Source organism: Suncus etruscus, chromosome 19 (assembly GCF_024139225.1).
Source record: "Suncus etruscus isolate mSunEtr1 chromosome 19, mSunEtr1.pri.cur, whole genome shotgun sequence".
NCBI lineage: Eukaryota > Metazoa > Chordata > Mammalia > Eulipotyphla > Soricidae > Suncus > Suncus etruscus.
Genome location: NC_064866.1, coordinates 18,713,376 through 18,730,451, shown reverse-complemented (window position 1 = coordinate 18,730,451; position 17,076 = coordinate 18,713,376). Strand labels below are relative to the sequence as shown.

The window sequence follows — 17,076 nt, the reverse complement described above, 5'->3', positions numbered from 1 at the left end:
GGTTCGATTCCCAGCATCCCATATTGTTCCCCAAGTCTACCAGAAGTGATTTCTGAGAGAAGAGCCAGAAATATGCATCCAGGTATGGCCCCAAAACCAAAATAAATAAATAAATAGATAGATAAATAGATAAGAATAACATCTTCCTCAGTTTTTTAACCACAATATTAATATTAACTGATCCCTATCTAGAAAAATAAAAAGTTCCATTAGAGCTTTTACCATGTATTCAATTCATTTAGGAACCAGTTTAAGAGATAGACTTCTTTTTTTGATCTGTTGAGTACATGCAGTAGTCAAAAGTAATACTCAGCCAGTTTCTAGTCAACATCTTTATGTTTTCCAGTAAATATAACAGTCATATAACATTTGCTTTATGTTGAAAACTTTATGTGACAGATGGAGACCAAAACAAGGAGAATGAAAATGTAGAAAATACAAGTTTAAGAGAGAATGACTTTTGTTTTAAAAATTATGTTAATTCAGGGGGGTTGGAGTGGTGGCACACGTTGTAAGGCATCTGCTTTGCACAAGCTAGACTAGGAGGGACAAAGATTCGATCCTCTGGCATTTCATATGGTCCCTTAAGCCAGGAGAAATTTCTAAGCACATAGCCAGGAATAACCACTGAGTATCACAGAGTGTGGCCCAAAAATCAAAAAAAAAAAAATAAAAGTTGTGTTAATTCTGGTTTATAAAATTGCATGCATTTTTATGTTAGCATTTTTAATATAAATTATTTATTTAAGCACCATGATTACAAGCATGATTGTAGTTGGGTTTCAGTCATAAACAGAACACCCCCTTAAGTAGTGCAACATTCCCACCACCAATGTTCTTCTATTGCTTTGTAGTACAGTTTAAAGTTGGGTAAAGAAATTCCTCCCATATTCTTTTCCCCAATGATTGCTTTAGCTATTCTAGGGTGTTTATTGTTCCAAATGAATTTCAAAATTGCTGATCCACTTCTTTGAAGAATGTCATGGGTATCTTTAGAGGGATCACATTAAATCTGTACAATGCTTTGGGGAGTATTGCCATTTTAATTATGTTAATCCTGCCAATCTATGAGCATGGTATGTGCTTCCATTTCCGCGTGTCCTCTCTTATTTCTTGGAGCAAAGTTTTATAGTTTTCTTTGTATAGGTCCTTCACATATTTAGTCAAGTTGATTCCAAGATATTTGAGTTTGTGTGGCACTATTATGAATGGGGTTGTTTTCTTAATGTCCATTTCTTCCTTATTACTATTGGTGTATAGAAAGGCCATTGATTTTTGTGTGTTAATTTTGTAGCCTGCCACCTTGCTATATGAGTCTATTGTTTCTAGAAGCTTTTATGTAGAGACTTTAGAGATTTCTATGTAGAGTATCATGTCATTGGCAAACAGCGAGAGCTTGATTCTTCCTTTACTATCTGGATTAATTGATATCTTTTTCTTGCCTAATCGCTATAGCAAGTACTTCCAGTGCTATGTTGAATAGGAGTGTTGAGAGAGGACAGCCTTGTCTTTTGCCAGAATTTAGAGAAAAGGCTTTCAGTTTTTCTCCATTGAGGGCGATATTTGTCTCTGGCTTATGGTAGATGGCCTTAACTATATTGAGAAACGTTTCTTCCATTCCCATCTTGCTGAGAGTTTTGATCAAGAATGGGTGTTGGAACTTATCAAATGCTTTCTCTGCATCTATTGATATGATCATGTGATTTCTATTTTTCTTGTTGTTGATGTTGTGTATTATGTTGATAGATTTACGAATGTTAAACGAGCCTTGCATTCCTGGGATGAAACTTTCTTGATTGTAGTGGATGATTTTCTTAATGAGGCATTGAATCCTATTTGCCAGGATTTTGTTGAGGATCTTTGCATCTGCATTCATCAGCGATATTGGTCTGTAATTTTCTTTTTTCATAGCATCTCTGTCTGGTTTAGGTATCAAGTTGATGTTGGCTTCATAAAAGCTATTTGGAAGTGTTCCTGTTTTTTCGATTTCATGAAAGAGTCTTGCCAGGATTGGTAGAAGTTCCTCTTGAAAGGTTTGAAAGAATTTATTAGTAACTTCATCTGGGCCTGGACTTTTGTTTTTGGGCAGACATTTGATTACTGTCTTAATTTCCTCAATAGTGATGTGTGTGTTTAGTTATGCTACATCCTCTTCATTCAACCGCGGAAGATTATAAGAGTCCAAAAATTTATCCATTTCTTTCGGGTTTTCATTTTTAGTGGCATAGAGTTTCTCAAAGTAGTTTTTGATTACCCTTTGGATCTCTACCATATCAGTAGTGATCTCTCCTTTTTCATTCCTAATACGAGTTATCAAGTTTCTCTCTCTCTTTCTTTGTTAGTTTTGCCAGTGGTCTATCAATGTTGTTTATTTTTTCAAAGAACCAACTTCTGCTTTAGTTGATTTTTTGGATTGTTTTTCGGGTTTCCACCTCATTGATTTATGCTCTCAGCTTTGTTATTTCCTTCTCTCTCTCTATTTTTGGGTCCTTTTATTGAGTACTTTTTAATTTTATGAGCTGCGCCATTAAGCTATTCAGGTATGCCCCTTCTTTCCTGATGTGTGCTTGCAAAGCTATAAATTTTCCTCTCAGTACTGCTTTTGCTGTGTCCCATAGTTTCTGATTGTTTGTGTCTCCATTGTAATTTGCTTCTAGGAAGTTTTGATTTCCTCTTTGATTTCATCTCGGACCCACTGGTTATTCAGTATTAGGCTGTTTAACTTCCAGGTATTAAAGTTTTTCTTCTGTGTCCCTTTGTAGTTCACATATAATTTCAGGGCCTTGTGGTCAGTGAAGGTAGCCTGCAAAATTTCTATCCTCTTGATATTATGGAGGTATGTTTTATGTGCTAACATGTAGTCTATCCTGGAGAATGTCCCATATACATTAGAGAAGAAGGTGTATTTGGGCTTCTGGGGGTGGAGTGTTCTGTATATATCTACTAGGCCTCTTTCTTCCATTTCTCTTTTCAGGTCTAGTATATTCTTGTTGTGTTTCAGTCTGGTTGACCTGTCAAGTGTTGACAATGCCGTGTTGAAGTCTCCCACAATTATTGTGTTGTTATTGATATTATTTTTCAGATTTGTCAACAATTTTATTACATATTTTGCTGGCCCCTCATTCCGTGCATATATGTTTAGGAGAGTGATTTCTTCCTGCTGTACGTATCCCTTGATTAATACAAAATGTCCATCTTTGTTTCTTACAACTTTGCTAAGTATAAAGTTTGCATCATCTGATATTAGTATGGCCACTCCAGCTTTTTTATGGGTGTTGTTTGCTTGGATGATTTTTCTCCAGCCTTTGATTTTGAGCTTATGTTTGTTCTGATTATTCAGGTGCATTACTTATAGGTAGCAGAAGGTTGGATTGAGTTTTTTGATCCATTTAGCCACTCTGTGTCTCTTAACTGGTGCATTTAGTCCATTGACATTGAGAGAAAGAATTGTCCTGGGAATTGGTGCCATCTTTATATCAAATTTGGTGTGTCTGTTGGTCAGTCTTGTCTTAAAGTAGGCCATTCAGTTTTTCTTTTAAGAATGGTTTTGAGTCTGTAAAATTTCTGAGCTGTTGTTTTTTTGTGAAGCCATGTATTGTTCCTTCAAACCTAAAAGTGAGATTTGCTGGGTGCAGTATTCTAGGCAAAGCATTTATTTCATTGAGTTTTGTCACTGTGTTCCACCACTGCCTTCTGGCCTTGAGTGTCTCAGGTGACAGGTCCGCAGTAAATCTCAAGGTTGTTCCTTTGAATGTAATTTCTCTTTTTGATCTTGCTGCTTTTAGAATTCTGTCTTTATCTTTGGGATATGTCATTGTGACTAGGATGTGTCTTGGGGTGTTTTTTCTGGGGTCTCTTTTAGTTGGTACTCTTCGAGCATGCAGGATTTGATCGCATGTATTCATTAGCTCTGGTAGTTTCTCTTTAATGATGTTCTTGACCGTTGATTCTTTCTGGAGATTTTCTTTCTGGGTCTCTGGGACTCCAGTGATTCTTAAGTTGTTTCTGTTGAGCTTATCATAGACTTCTATTTTCATCTGTTCCCATTCTTTGAGTAATTTTTCCATTATTTGATCATTTGCTTTAAGGCTTTTTTCCAATTTCTTCTGCTGTATGGAATTGTTATTCATCTCATCTTCCAGTGTACTAATTCTATCCTCATCTGCTGTTAACCCGTGGGAAAGCTCAACCATATTTTTCTTCAATTCATCTACTGAATTTTTCTGACCTGTTATTTGACCTGAAATTTTGTTTTGGAGTTTTCTGATTTCTATCTTCATATTATCTTGATTCTGATTAGTGTTCTCTTCTATACTTTCTTTGAGTTCTTTGAACATCTTCCATATTGCAACTCTAAACTCCTTATTTGAGAGACTGACTAGTTGGTTGGTCATGTTCAAGTTATCAGAGTTGCCATCTACATTCTCTATGTCAGGCACTGGCCTGCATTGTTTCCCCATTGTCACACTTGTATTGTGTGTTTTTCTATGTGTTGTGGTTGTATTCATTGGCTAATGATGTACATGGCCGGGAAACGAAAAGAAACAGCTGTGCTACTCTGGTTCCACCCTTTCTAGGCTTGTAAACTCACCTCCAGGGAAGGCTCCAGGGGAAGCTGAGCTGTCCTCAGATGAGCCACACACAGGATGAAATCAGGCCGAAAATGGAGCACAGCATATAAGACAGACAGATAGGGGTGCTAGCATCTGAGTTCCTGCAGAGTTCAGCCTCCAGCACAGTTCTTAGTATGATTTTTCCTTCTTGTTTCAATGGCATTCTTTCCTTAGAAAGAGTGCATGGCCATGTAGTGAAGCACAGCGGCCGTGCTCTGCTCGAGCATCTTCTCAGCCCAGTCCCAAAAGGTTCAAGCGACAGGACAGGAGACAGACACACACAGGCAGCACACACAATTTCTCATGGTCTGGCCCCACTGGGCAGCCGTAGTTTCATAGATTTTCCCAGCCTGACATCACCAACAGGGGACTTGACTTCTTCACCAACAGGGGACCTGACTTCTGCAAAATACTGCTTATAGCCGGTTTTCACGTTGTGAAGCACTTTCTTGGTGTGCCGTCCCTTGAATGAGCCTCTGGGAGAGCGAGTTTTCTGGAGCCTCTTTCGGCCCACTCCCAAGAGGTTCAAGCGACAGGACAGGAGACAGACACACAGGCAGCATTCAGAATTTCTCCAGTTATACCAATTTTTAAAGTTTGTGTGTGGTTTACCATTTTTTCTTTTTTTTTTAAATTTTTTTCACAATTTCTGTAAATAATTCCTTCATAGAAAGTCTTTTCAATTTATCTCAAAGTATATCATTCATTTTTTTGACAAGCAGACTGACAGATACTGTCAACTCAATATGCCTGCAATTTCTTTCTTTCTTTCTTTCTTTCTTTCTTTCTTTCTTTCTTTCTTTCTTTCTTTCTTTCTTTCTTTCTTTCTTCTTTCTTTCTTTCTTTCTTTCTTTCTTTCTTTCTTTCTTTCTTTCTTTCTTTCTTTCTTTCTTCCTTTCTTTCTTCCTTCCTTCCTTCCTTCCTTCCTTCCTTCCTTCCTTCCTTCCTTCCTTCCTTCCTTCCTTTCTTCCTTCCTTTCTTTCTTTCCTTTCTTTCTTTCTCTTTCTTTCTTTCTTTCTTTCTTTCTTTCTTTCTTTCTTTCTTTCTTTCTTTCTTTCTTTCTTTCTTTCTTTCTTTCTTTCTTCCTTTCTTTCCTTCCTTCTTCCTTCCTTCCTTCCTTCCTTCCTTCCTTCTTCCTTCCTTCCTTCCTTCCTTCCTTCCTTCCTTCCTTCCTTCCTTCCTCCCTTCCTTCCTTCCTCCTCCTTCCTTCCTTCCTTCCTTCCTTTCTTCCTTCCTTTCTTTCCTTTCCTTTCTTTCTTTCTCTTTCCTTTCTTTCTTTCCTTTCTTTCTTTCTTTCTTTCTTTCTTTCTTTCTTTCTTTCTTTCTTTCTTTCTTTCTTTCTTTCTTTCTTTCTTTCTTTCTTTCTTTCTTTCTTTCTTTCTTTCTTCTTTTTTTTTTGTTTGTTTTTTTTTTGTTTGTTTTTGGGCCACTCACTGTGATGCTCAGGGTTTACTCCTGGCTATGCGCTCAGAAGTCACTCCTGGCTTGGGGGGCCATATGGGAAGCCGGGGGATCAAACCACGGTCCGTCCTAGGCTATCTCTGGCAAGGCAGACACCTTACATCTAGTGCCACTGCGCTGGCCCCAACCTGTAATTTCTTGTTCTTGATTTTCCCAAAGTTCTTTTTTATTTTTTTTGTCCCCCGATTAACAATACAGTCCAGGCAAAGGGCCTAGGTTGAGGTGTATATGGGGTGGATTTACTGTACCTCTTCTTTCTATAGAGTCAGTGTAAAGGACACAGCCTGTGGTAAGATTGGGAGGCCTTATCTTATCTTTTTTTAATTTTTTAAATATATATATAAATATATTATGAAATATATAATATATAAATCATAATATATAATATATACATATAAATCCTTCACCAGTGCAGCATTCTCATGATTTCCCCAAAGTTCTGAGGTGAAGATATTTCTATGATTCTTGAACAATAAATAATTCAGTTAGCTGAAGCCTGACAGGATTTATCTTTGAAGATTCATTTTGATCAATTCTAAGATATTTGACAAACAGTATTTCATTTATAGTGAACAAATTTCTAATAATGAAGTCATAATTCTTAGTCTAGCTATTTTTATCTTCCTTAATTCTGTATATACCCAGCAGTCTTAGAAATCTTATTGTAATTATTTAGTTCAGGCATCTATTGAATAAGTGAAGCTTTATAATTAATTCTTTTTCTAATATCAGGAAATCATCCTTCTTCAAGTTACAGCCATGAAAATTTGCTTCTCCCACACAGAAATGCCTTTTTTATATAAGAACTTCTGACATATGGCTTCTGAGAGTGAAGATTCTGAGAGGAATTATATAGCACATTGTGCTTCACTAAAGGGATTTTTTGTTTATGTATTTCTCTTCACTTACTAGAGTGTTCCTTAGATAATTGTATATCTTTTTTGATATTTATAATTGTGAGGTGCTGTGCTTGTTTGAAAACTGCTAGGTACTTAATAAAAACAGAGGTGAGTCTTTTTAGATGCCTCATGAGGGTTGGCTCCTTGTGACCTGAAGATGATAGAAGCTTCTAAATACTGTTCAGAAAAAAAAAATCAGAATATTGCTGTGGAGGCTAATGAGAACAAGCTCTTCCCTCTTCAGATGTGCCATCTTAGCTACTTGATAGGGTAAGGTGAAGGGAGAAATTTAAAAAATAGTGAAACACTATCCAAGACAATCTGTTTTGCTGGAAAAGTGACTGAAAAGAATTTAAACTGATTTTTAAAAAGTTTATTCCCATGCTTTTATAAAGGCTTAAGCATTTTGAGACCAAATAAAAACAGTAACAGAAAAAAAGCATCCTTTCCTATTTTGTACATTTGTTGAGAGGGTACAAAGTTTTGACTTTCCCACATGTATTCAATAATGGAAGTTGGATATAATAATCCTCTGACAAACATGAGGTATTTATTCAACTTTTAAGGAAGTGGATGACATTTGTTAGACTATTTCTGTAGTGGAGTGGTTTTAAGATATAGATCATCTTATTATTTAAAATAATAGCACTCAGGGGGTTTAGAAACCTCCTTCTCACTATAAGACACAAATATATATATATATATATTACTGAAGTAACAATGACTCACAAAAGTGTAAACATTTTTTTAGAAATATAATCCTATTACAGGACCCCCTAATAAAGTATAAATATCCTTTCACTCTATCAATCGGACCTGGTCTGTCCACTTGCTATTCCATTCTTGAAGTAGCTGCCATCTTACCGGAGTCATCTGTCTTTGATGTCTGCTGCATATGTGCCATGGACCAGTCTTTGGAGCTGTAATGCAACAAACCCTAACTAGATGTGCCAGAGCAATGGGCTGAACATAGTTCCAGGATCTGAGTATAATGTTTCCTGGCAACTATGAAGAAGTTGCTGGGGGTAAAAGCTTAAAACCCCAGATTTGGATTTCTTCAGAGTGTCACTTATGACACTCTATTCTGTGATGTGTCCTCAGACATAAGCCCATTTTAGTTCTTCCACAAGTCTCTTTCCTCAATAAATGTTTGTTTGGGGAAAAAGGATGATTTACATATATCAGAATATCTAAAACATTTTAACTATTAGTAAGTATTGTTTATCTTTTGAATAACTAAGTGTATTATTTTGGGGATAGAATGATATTCATTCAATTAAATGGCTAATTGGTCACTAGACATTTTATTTTTTTATTACTATGAATTTTATTATTTTAGATACTATTTTTTATTTATTTTATTTTTTAACTTTTTTTAAGTTAAACATCCTGATTACAAATATGATTGTGATTAGGTTTCAGTCATGTAAAGAACACCCCCCTTCACCAGTGCAACATTCCCACCACCAATGTCCCAAATCTCCCTCCATCCCACCCCACCCCCACCTGTACTATAGACAGGCTTTCCAGCACTAGACATTTTAACTCTCATTTATTATGTTGTTAAAATGGAGTTACAGGTGCCATATTTTCATAGCAGACTCTTTACGCAGATAGAGTTTACTCTGAATTCTTCATCTTACTGAAATTAAGGTCACTTCATTAGGAAATTTTTATTGGCCAGTGAAGGGTACTAAATACTCATGCATCAATTTTCAAGTCTTGAAAACTTGGATTTCTAACATGTTTGGGATATCAAGGAAATAAAATTACCTGAACTGCCCTAGGAAGTTTATTCTGGCATCCGTGTGAAAAAAAATGCATAACAAAATGGAAGTCTGAAGCCTAAACGTGAGCATTGAGAGCTCATTATTGCCTTGTCAAGGTTAGAAATAGAGAGATGGGGTATAGTGAGGATAAATTTATTGTGCTTATGTGGTGTTAAAAATTGAACAGAGTCTCATATGGTCTACATATGAGTTTCATACCAGCCAAAACATAATATTTAAATAATTTTATTGAGGCCACACCAGAGTTGCTAGTAGGTTACCATGTGAGACTGGATATTAAATAGGGGTGCTCTACTACTTGAGTTATATCTTCCACCCATAGTTGAGATATGTTTTAGAGGAAGACCTACAAGACTTGGCTTGGGGGCTGGAGTGATAGAACAGCAGGTAAGGAGTTTGCCTTGCATGTGGCCAACCTGATTTCAATCCTAGACATCCTATATGGTCCCTGGAGCCTTTCAGGAGCAATTTATGAGTGCAGATTTAGGAGTAACACCTGAGTGTAGCAGGCTATTACCCCCAAGCCAAAATAAAAATCACTCTAGACAAGAACTGGATGCTAGGCACATGTGTTGCTAGGGTACATGGTACCTGACCACATGTCATACACATTTACCCTCTTGAGGTGTATTCTTTCCTACTTTCATGCTTGATTTTATACCATGATCCTCTATGCCTTTGGAGAAACCAGTATTCTTTTGTTCACTTGTTATTATTTCTCTTTCTTATCTTCTCCCTCCCCTTCCTCAGTACCTCCAAGTACTGAGTAAAAATCCAAGAAGTAAAATTGCTTTTACTTCTAAGAGAAAAAACAAACTGAAAGGAGATAAAATTATATGTATAATTCACCTTCAGTAACACGGTTGCAAATCACAGTGTCTAAAAGATAAAAAGGAAGAGAAAAAGGAGAAAGATCTATCATCTATCTATCTATCTATCATCTATCTATCTATCTATCTATCTATCTATCTATCTATCTATCTATCTATCATCTCTATATATAGAGTGAGCAGATGCCACAGAAGCAGAAAAGGGACTGTGCAGAGGGAAAAATGGGAGGGAAACTGAAGATGTTGGTAGCATTAAATGTGCACTGGTGAAGGATTTTGGCCATTGTATGACTAAAATTCAATCAAAACCAGTGATTCAATTAAATAATTTATTTAAAAAAGGCTCTGGAAAAGAATAAATATAGTTTATAAATTGAAAATAAAGAGCATAAATATATTTAGAGTATATGTTGGGGCTGTACAGATAGTATAAGAACTAAGGTTCTTACCCTGTATAGTTGACTATGGTTTCATACTCAGCACTGCATATGTTCCATAGAGCATAAGGGTCACTTCTGAGCACAAATTCAGGAATAGCTCCTGAGCATTATCAGGTCTGGTCTCAAATACCAACCATTTTACTTCCAAAATATGGTATATAGAAAAATGTCTGCCACAGAGGGAGGCATGGGAAAGGACATTTATGATGGGACTGGTATGAGAGCATGTAGCAGACATTGGTGGCAGGAAATTTTCACTGGTGAGTGGTGTTGCATGACAAAACTCAATCATGAACAAATTTGCATATTTCAAGGTGATTCAATTAAATAATTTATTCAGAAAAAATTAAAAATGTAGGTTATCTTGCCACTTTAAGGGAGGACATTTTTTTCCTGACCCACAAGGGAGGTCATTATTATTAACATGCAGGAATATGTTTGAAAATATTAATTTCCAAAGATTTATTTTTGAAGATGTCCAATTTGATATAATTATATATATTTATTATCTATCAACCAGTTTATAGTTTAATCCTTGATTCCAGAGTTCTAGAGTAAGTCGAGGAATAGAAATAAAGAAACTATCCAACACTTTCCATAAATAAGGAACGATGCTTATGTATCTCCAGTGTTTTAATATCTTTTTAATATTTACTCACTGAATAACCATAGTAATTCATGTTCTTATTCTTATTGTAAAGAAAATTGAGGTACTGAATATAATGTTCCTGTTCATGTGAATACTTGTCAGTCTTATTTGAAACTCTCTTTCATGACACTATAATTCTGAAAATAATTGTGACTCACTAGTAGTAGGTGGGTGAGAATAAAAGGCCAATACATATAATAGAAATTGAAAATGTTTAAAGTTCCCAGATATTAGACTCTGAATGTTGACTATAGAGTTTTTTTTAAATATCTTAAGCAGATATACTTTAAATTTTGGAGTCATACCATTAGTACTCCTGGTTGTGTTAGGATACCATATGTAGGGCTTTAGATCAAAGTTGGCCTTTTGCATACAGTACATGTACTCCAGACCATTAATTTATTTCTAGCCCCTACATAGATATTCTTTATTGGCATTTTTCTTCACAGAAGGACTTCTGTGGAGGTGGAAACATTTGAACAAACAACAGTTGCAAAATCATATCTATTATGAGAAGACAGCTTGTTCCAAGAAATATGCCTTATAACATATAAACATTTAAAACTATGCTTCAAATAAAAAAGTAGAAAAATAGAAGTAAAAAAATGTTTGGTCAGAGTGTTAGAGAATTTTGAGAATTCCAGAACTTCAAGACACACTCTAATAAGCAAAATGGACACTAGTTTTATTCCCTTGCAAATTCCCTTGTGCTCTCATTGTTATTTTCTTATTTTTTTACTTGCAGATGCTAGAACATATATTAATTTAATTATTATAATTATGTAACACATCTTGTTCTAAGAATTGCTCATCGAACTTGTCATTTAGTTGGTCATACATTGACTAATAGCACAATCTTTATGATTAAGGGAATCCACTGGTCATAAAATTTTAAATATTCTCAAACTAGAGAGAGTAGATTCGAATACATTAGATTAGATCACATTTTTATTTTTTGTTTTCCAGGGACCATACTTGGTAGTGTTCTGGAGTTATACCTTTCTCAGTACTTGGGGGATTGATATTGGTTGTGATCAGAGAACCATATGGTGCTAGGGATCTAATCCAAGGCCTCCTTTGTGTGTTCAAGCCAATTGAGTTACTTTCCAGTTTTACATTAGTTCTTTTGGAAAAATTTATTCTGATCAAAATCTTTAAATAAAATGTTTTATTCCATTTATCTATTTATTTCAAATTTTAGTGAGCTTTTATGTTATGGTGACTATGTTATGCTAGCTTATGTTATGCTGTTATGTTGAATGAGTTAAACACTTGAATTTAAAAATAAAAAAGTAACTGTTCTTGACTTTCTCTTGATATGAATAGCATGAGTTTGAGTTAGTTTATTTTGTGTTTAATTTTTTTGCATATGAGAACTCTAGGTGATTATAGTAACTGTGCTTTCCATCTTAATTTTATATAAAGTGAGGTTAGTGATTTGCCTTGCATAACATTTAAAAGATTAGTTTCTAAGCTAAAGGGTAACAAATACTTTCCCAGAGTTAAAAAATACACCCCTTCTATTCCCACACAATAACAAATGAAGAAACCAAGTCTTTTGAAGCAATGATTTATATTAAAAAGTAGGAGAAGATAAGGTCATTTTGTGAAAAGTCTTGAAGCTGATATGACAGAGATGAGCCTCAGCCTACAAAATTTTTATCTTTTGTATTTTTTCTATTTAGTTTAAAAAGATAGAAACTTTAGCTGGGACCAGACCCTCTCAGCTAGAACTTGCATTCTCCAGTTTCTCTTGCCAATAGGTGATCCAGTTTTTACTCATTGAGTGAATTGTACATAACCAATATAAATTAATTGCCATCTATCTGGGAAGAGTGGCACACCAGGTAGTGCTTGGGTGCTACTTGCAGCTCTGTGCATAGGCATTCACTACATATAGTGCCAGGTATTCAACCAGGCTTCCTGCAGGCAACATGTGTGTTGGAACAGGTGACCAATTTCTTCTGGCTCTGCATATTATCTTAATGACAAATCTTATTCTTGATTTTTATCTTCACTCTCCAACTCCCAATGAAAAGTTATGACAAGAGCAACTTTGGAAAGTGTGCATCAAAGATGGCAAAGTCATTTTTTCTAATCATCGGCTGCTCATCTCTATACAAAAATAGGAGATGGAATCATATGGTATTAGCTTTGTCATTCTGCATAATTCCCTAGCAATTCGTTAAAATTCAGCTTATCATGACATCATTTTCTTTTTGATGAATGTGATTCCATGGTCTGGTTTGTTTATATCATTCACTTATTGAAGGGCATTTGAGTTTTTTTTCCAATGTGTGGCTTATGAATAATAAAACTAAGATAGCTACTTAGATAACATTCTCTGTTTATGTATATATTCTAATTTTAGTGAGTTGCTAGTCATAAAGTGCATATTTTATTTATTTTTATTTTAAAACATTTCTAACTTTTTAGAATAGTTATCTCATATTACATTTTCAATAGTAATATGTAAGTAATTCAGACTCCTAACATTTTGGCTAATATTGATATTATAATTTTATTTATCATCTTATTGATATGGTAGTAATGTGCTTTAAATTTGTATTTCTCAAATATCTATAATACCCAGCAACTAACTTCATGTACTTATTTTGATTATATATCTTCTCTGGTTAAATGTCTGCTCATATTTTTATACACTATTAATTTGCAATTTTGTTTTTTACTGTCAACTTGTTTTCTGTTGATATACCTCTCTGGGGGGTTGTGGAATGAAAAGTAGGGCCACATCTGGCTGTGCTCAGTGCTTTTTCCTGTATCATGTTCAGGGATCACTCCCTGAAAGTGCTTAGGGTACACTAGGTGATCCGAGGGATCTATCTAATCTGGGTTTACTCTGTCTGAGACAAATTTCTTAATGCTTTACTATCTTTCCAATTTTTTCTGTTGAGTTTTTAAATAAATTTTAATAAATAAATTCTAGATATGACTTAAAAATCCATGACCATAAAAAAGAAAGCAAAATGAAACACCATTAAAAACTTAGCAGCACTCTGGGACCGGATGAGGTGGCGCTAGAGGTAAGGTGTCTGCCTTGCAAGCACTAGTCAAGGAAGGACTGAGGTTCAATCCCCCAAGCATCCCATATGGTCCCTTCAAGCCAGGGGCAATTTCTAGAGTGCCTTAGCCAGGAGTAACCCCTGAGCATCAAATGGGTGTGGCCAAAAAAAAACCCCAAAAACATAATTAGCAGCACTTTCTCTTTGGAAGACCCAGAAAAGAATGAAAGTATTAATTATAGACTGTAAAATAGGTTTTCAATAATAAAGTCAGGCAAGGACTAATAGGTTTAATTTTAGAGCCTAAATATTTTCTTTGGTGCTTCTACAAAAAATCTTTACAGATTTACATTTAAGTCCTTGACATAATTTATGTGAATTTTGGAAAATTACTCTTCTTTTATCTATAGAAAATGCAAATATTTAATTTATATGAATCAATGGGAAAGGTTTTTAATATAGATATAATGGATTATCTTTCTGTAATACTCAAAGGTGATGCATTTTTATTCCTCAGAGGAATACAATTAGAAAGAATAAGCCATAACTCAGGGGAAGATAAAAGTTCCTATAATAAAAAATATTGAAAATATATATATATATATATATATGTCACGATAAGGTGAGTAAGAAAACAGAGATTTTTAAGAACTGTGTGGCTTTACTGAACAAATTTAACTTATGGTTTTTTCAGCAAGTCACTTAAAGTTCAATTGAGTCAAGCATCACTCCTAATTATGTTCTAAAAATTTTATTGAATACCTCTAATGATATACACAGAGTATCAGCATGGAAATTAATCATGATAGATGAAGCAGTTAGTGATTTAGAAAATAATATCTAATAAACAATTAAATTTTTCTAAGAAATTTTAGCACAAATTAATATTTAAATATAAATTTTAGATTTGCTGAATCAAAATTGATTCTAGAAAAATTAATCCTGACTCATAGTTTTGTATTTTGTAGCTCTGGTATGTGAAAAAAAATCTATCTTCATCTAAGATAACTATTTTAGTAAGTACAAAATAATAGTCATGTAATGGCTTGAGCAGCATTTTGTTTTCAGTACAATATTCTTTCTTCTAAACAATTATGAGTATAAGTAATGATTTATTTCCTCAGCTGTTTTTTCTATAAGGCAAATTATTAGCATTGCATATCCTGTCTGAGAAAATAATAACCTCAAATGTTCCACTTTGGTGAAGAAATTAATCTTTATTTCTATGATGTTAGCACAATATACTCACACAATAGCTCTGATTTTTACTAAACAAAATACATTATAGCACTTTACAAACTTTATCAGTTTGGAAAACATTGCATACCATTTTATTAAACACAATACTTTATATATATTATATATTCATATTTTATTTACTTTAAAAAGATAATTAGATCTCTATATTCAATACTCAATTTCTTCAGTAAAGCACAGCCTAAACAAAGGAAAGAAGTGTTCTTGATTAGCAAATAAGAATAATAGAACACTACGAAGAGATAACATCTGTTAGTCTCATTTTTAAAATTAAGGTACTAGTGGAATGTAAACAAATCCTTTTTTTGTATTTATTTTTTTTACAAAAAGAAGTGTTATCAAATATACATGCAGAGGTCTGAGTTCTAGCAACTATCATATTTCCTTAACAATGTGGTACAATTTCATTAAGTCATTAAAAACTGTAGCCTTTGGCACTTTTGAGTAGAAAAAGAATATCTCAATATTTATGTAAAGAAAAAAAAACTTCCATGACTAGAGAAGTATTTTTTTTTAAAATCTTTTGTTAGAAATAGGAAAGATTAGGAAATAACACACTGCACCTGAAATGTTGCACTTTTATTTTTTGTTCTTCAGAGTACTAAGACCAGTCCACCTCTATGCACTAGCAAATGCCAGCAGGAATGTTGTAATGGTGGTGGTGGTGAGAAGTGGGAAGGCAAGCAATTGACTCCCCTCTTCCCTCTCTAGAGATGGAAATGCCCCTCCGGGATAGAGAAGAATCTATATTTTATTGCCAGAGTTTTTCAGTTCTGCTGGTTTCAGCTAAATCCCTAATACATATGGGAGTTTGGTGAATCTAGATAGCATTGCCCTTTGACTATCTTTATGTGGTTCTCTTTGCCTCTAAATACATTTTTTTTATCTTTTTGTTCCCACTTAAAATTTATTTGAGAACCTATCAACTAGTTTTTATTTGTCCCCTTTAACCCCCTTGGGCAATCCTCAAGTTTTATATTAGAATGCTCTTAAGAAAAGGTTAAAATTATTGAATACTAAATTCTTTAGGAACCAAATATTTCTTTATATTTTAAAATTTTCCTCTTGAAAACGTTTCAAAATATTTTGGTTGTATCTTTTTATTTTATTGTGATAGTACGTATTTTCCTTTTATGTATGCTGAAGGCTTTGGATTAGGATAGGTAGCAAAACTAGTTGTTTGTATGCTAAGCACTAAAATTGTGCAATTTAGATATTTTGAAGGAATACATTCTTGATTCATATTTTTATGATATTTTATTTTTTAATATTATTTTTTCCCAAAAAATGTTTTCCTGTTGGTTTATAACAAAAAGAGTTAAGGGAGAAAGTAAAATCTAACCACTGTGACTCTCTAATTTCCTGGGTTACCTGATATCAAAAAGTTGATAACCAGAACCAAAGGGATTTTTATTGAAGTTCTTGTTAAGATAGCAACCTAAGTCAGCTGGTAAGGAGACATCTGAGGGTAGGACTTGGCCAGACATAGCTGGCAACAAAACTTACATTGCTCAAGTTTTAGTTCAGATTTCTTGCTTTTTAAATTCACAGCAGTATATTTTGCTCAAGGAATGTCAGCTATTAGAACATATTTATAACATCAACATCTTTTTTAAAAACAATAAATAAAATAGAAGCCACAAAATTCAAAATATGGTCACAGTAATTTCAAAAGATGCTCTTAAAATAATGTCATTAATTATGTAAATCTACTCATTAAAAAGTCATTATTAGCAGTACCTATACATAAACTAAAAAGTAAGCAGAAATAATATTCAGAATGTATTTGTTTTTCCCTTTCACTTCAAATATTCTTCCTCACTTGTTTTCTTGTGGAAGAAAGCATAATTTTGAAGAAATGCATAAAACCTTTTTTTTTTTCATTCTTTTTGACTTTGACAAAGCCACTATGGAGAAGCTGCAATAGAAAAAGTCCCTATTCTAACACAAAGCAGCCAACCTCTTCTTAAAACTGTAGCATTTCTTAGACAAGGAATTGCACACCACAGTTTCACAGCTAAATAGAATTTGAGAGCTTACATGTTATATGTATACAATCCTCAGCACCAGCCACTTTGAGCTTGAGGTGCAGATTTTTTCTTTCAAAAAACGAA

General features: G+C 34.1%; 1 non-coding gene across 1 annotated transcript; it reads right to left on the bottom strand.

Annotated features, from left to right (window-relative positions):
• Nucleotides 1–6,247: 6,247 nt before the first annotated feature.
• On the bottom strand, nucleotides 6,248–6,379 carry LOC125997798 (small nucleolar RNA SNORA51). Its single transcript, XR_007491815.1, has one exon. It is a non-coding gene; the product is annotated as a small nucleolar RNA SNORA51 (small nucleolar RNA).
• Nucleotides 6,380–17,076: the final 10,697 nt, after the last annotated feature.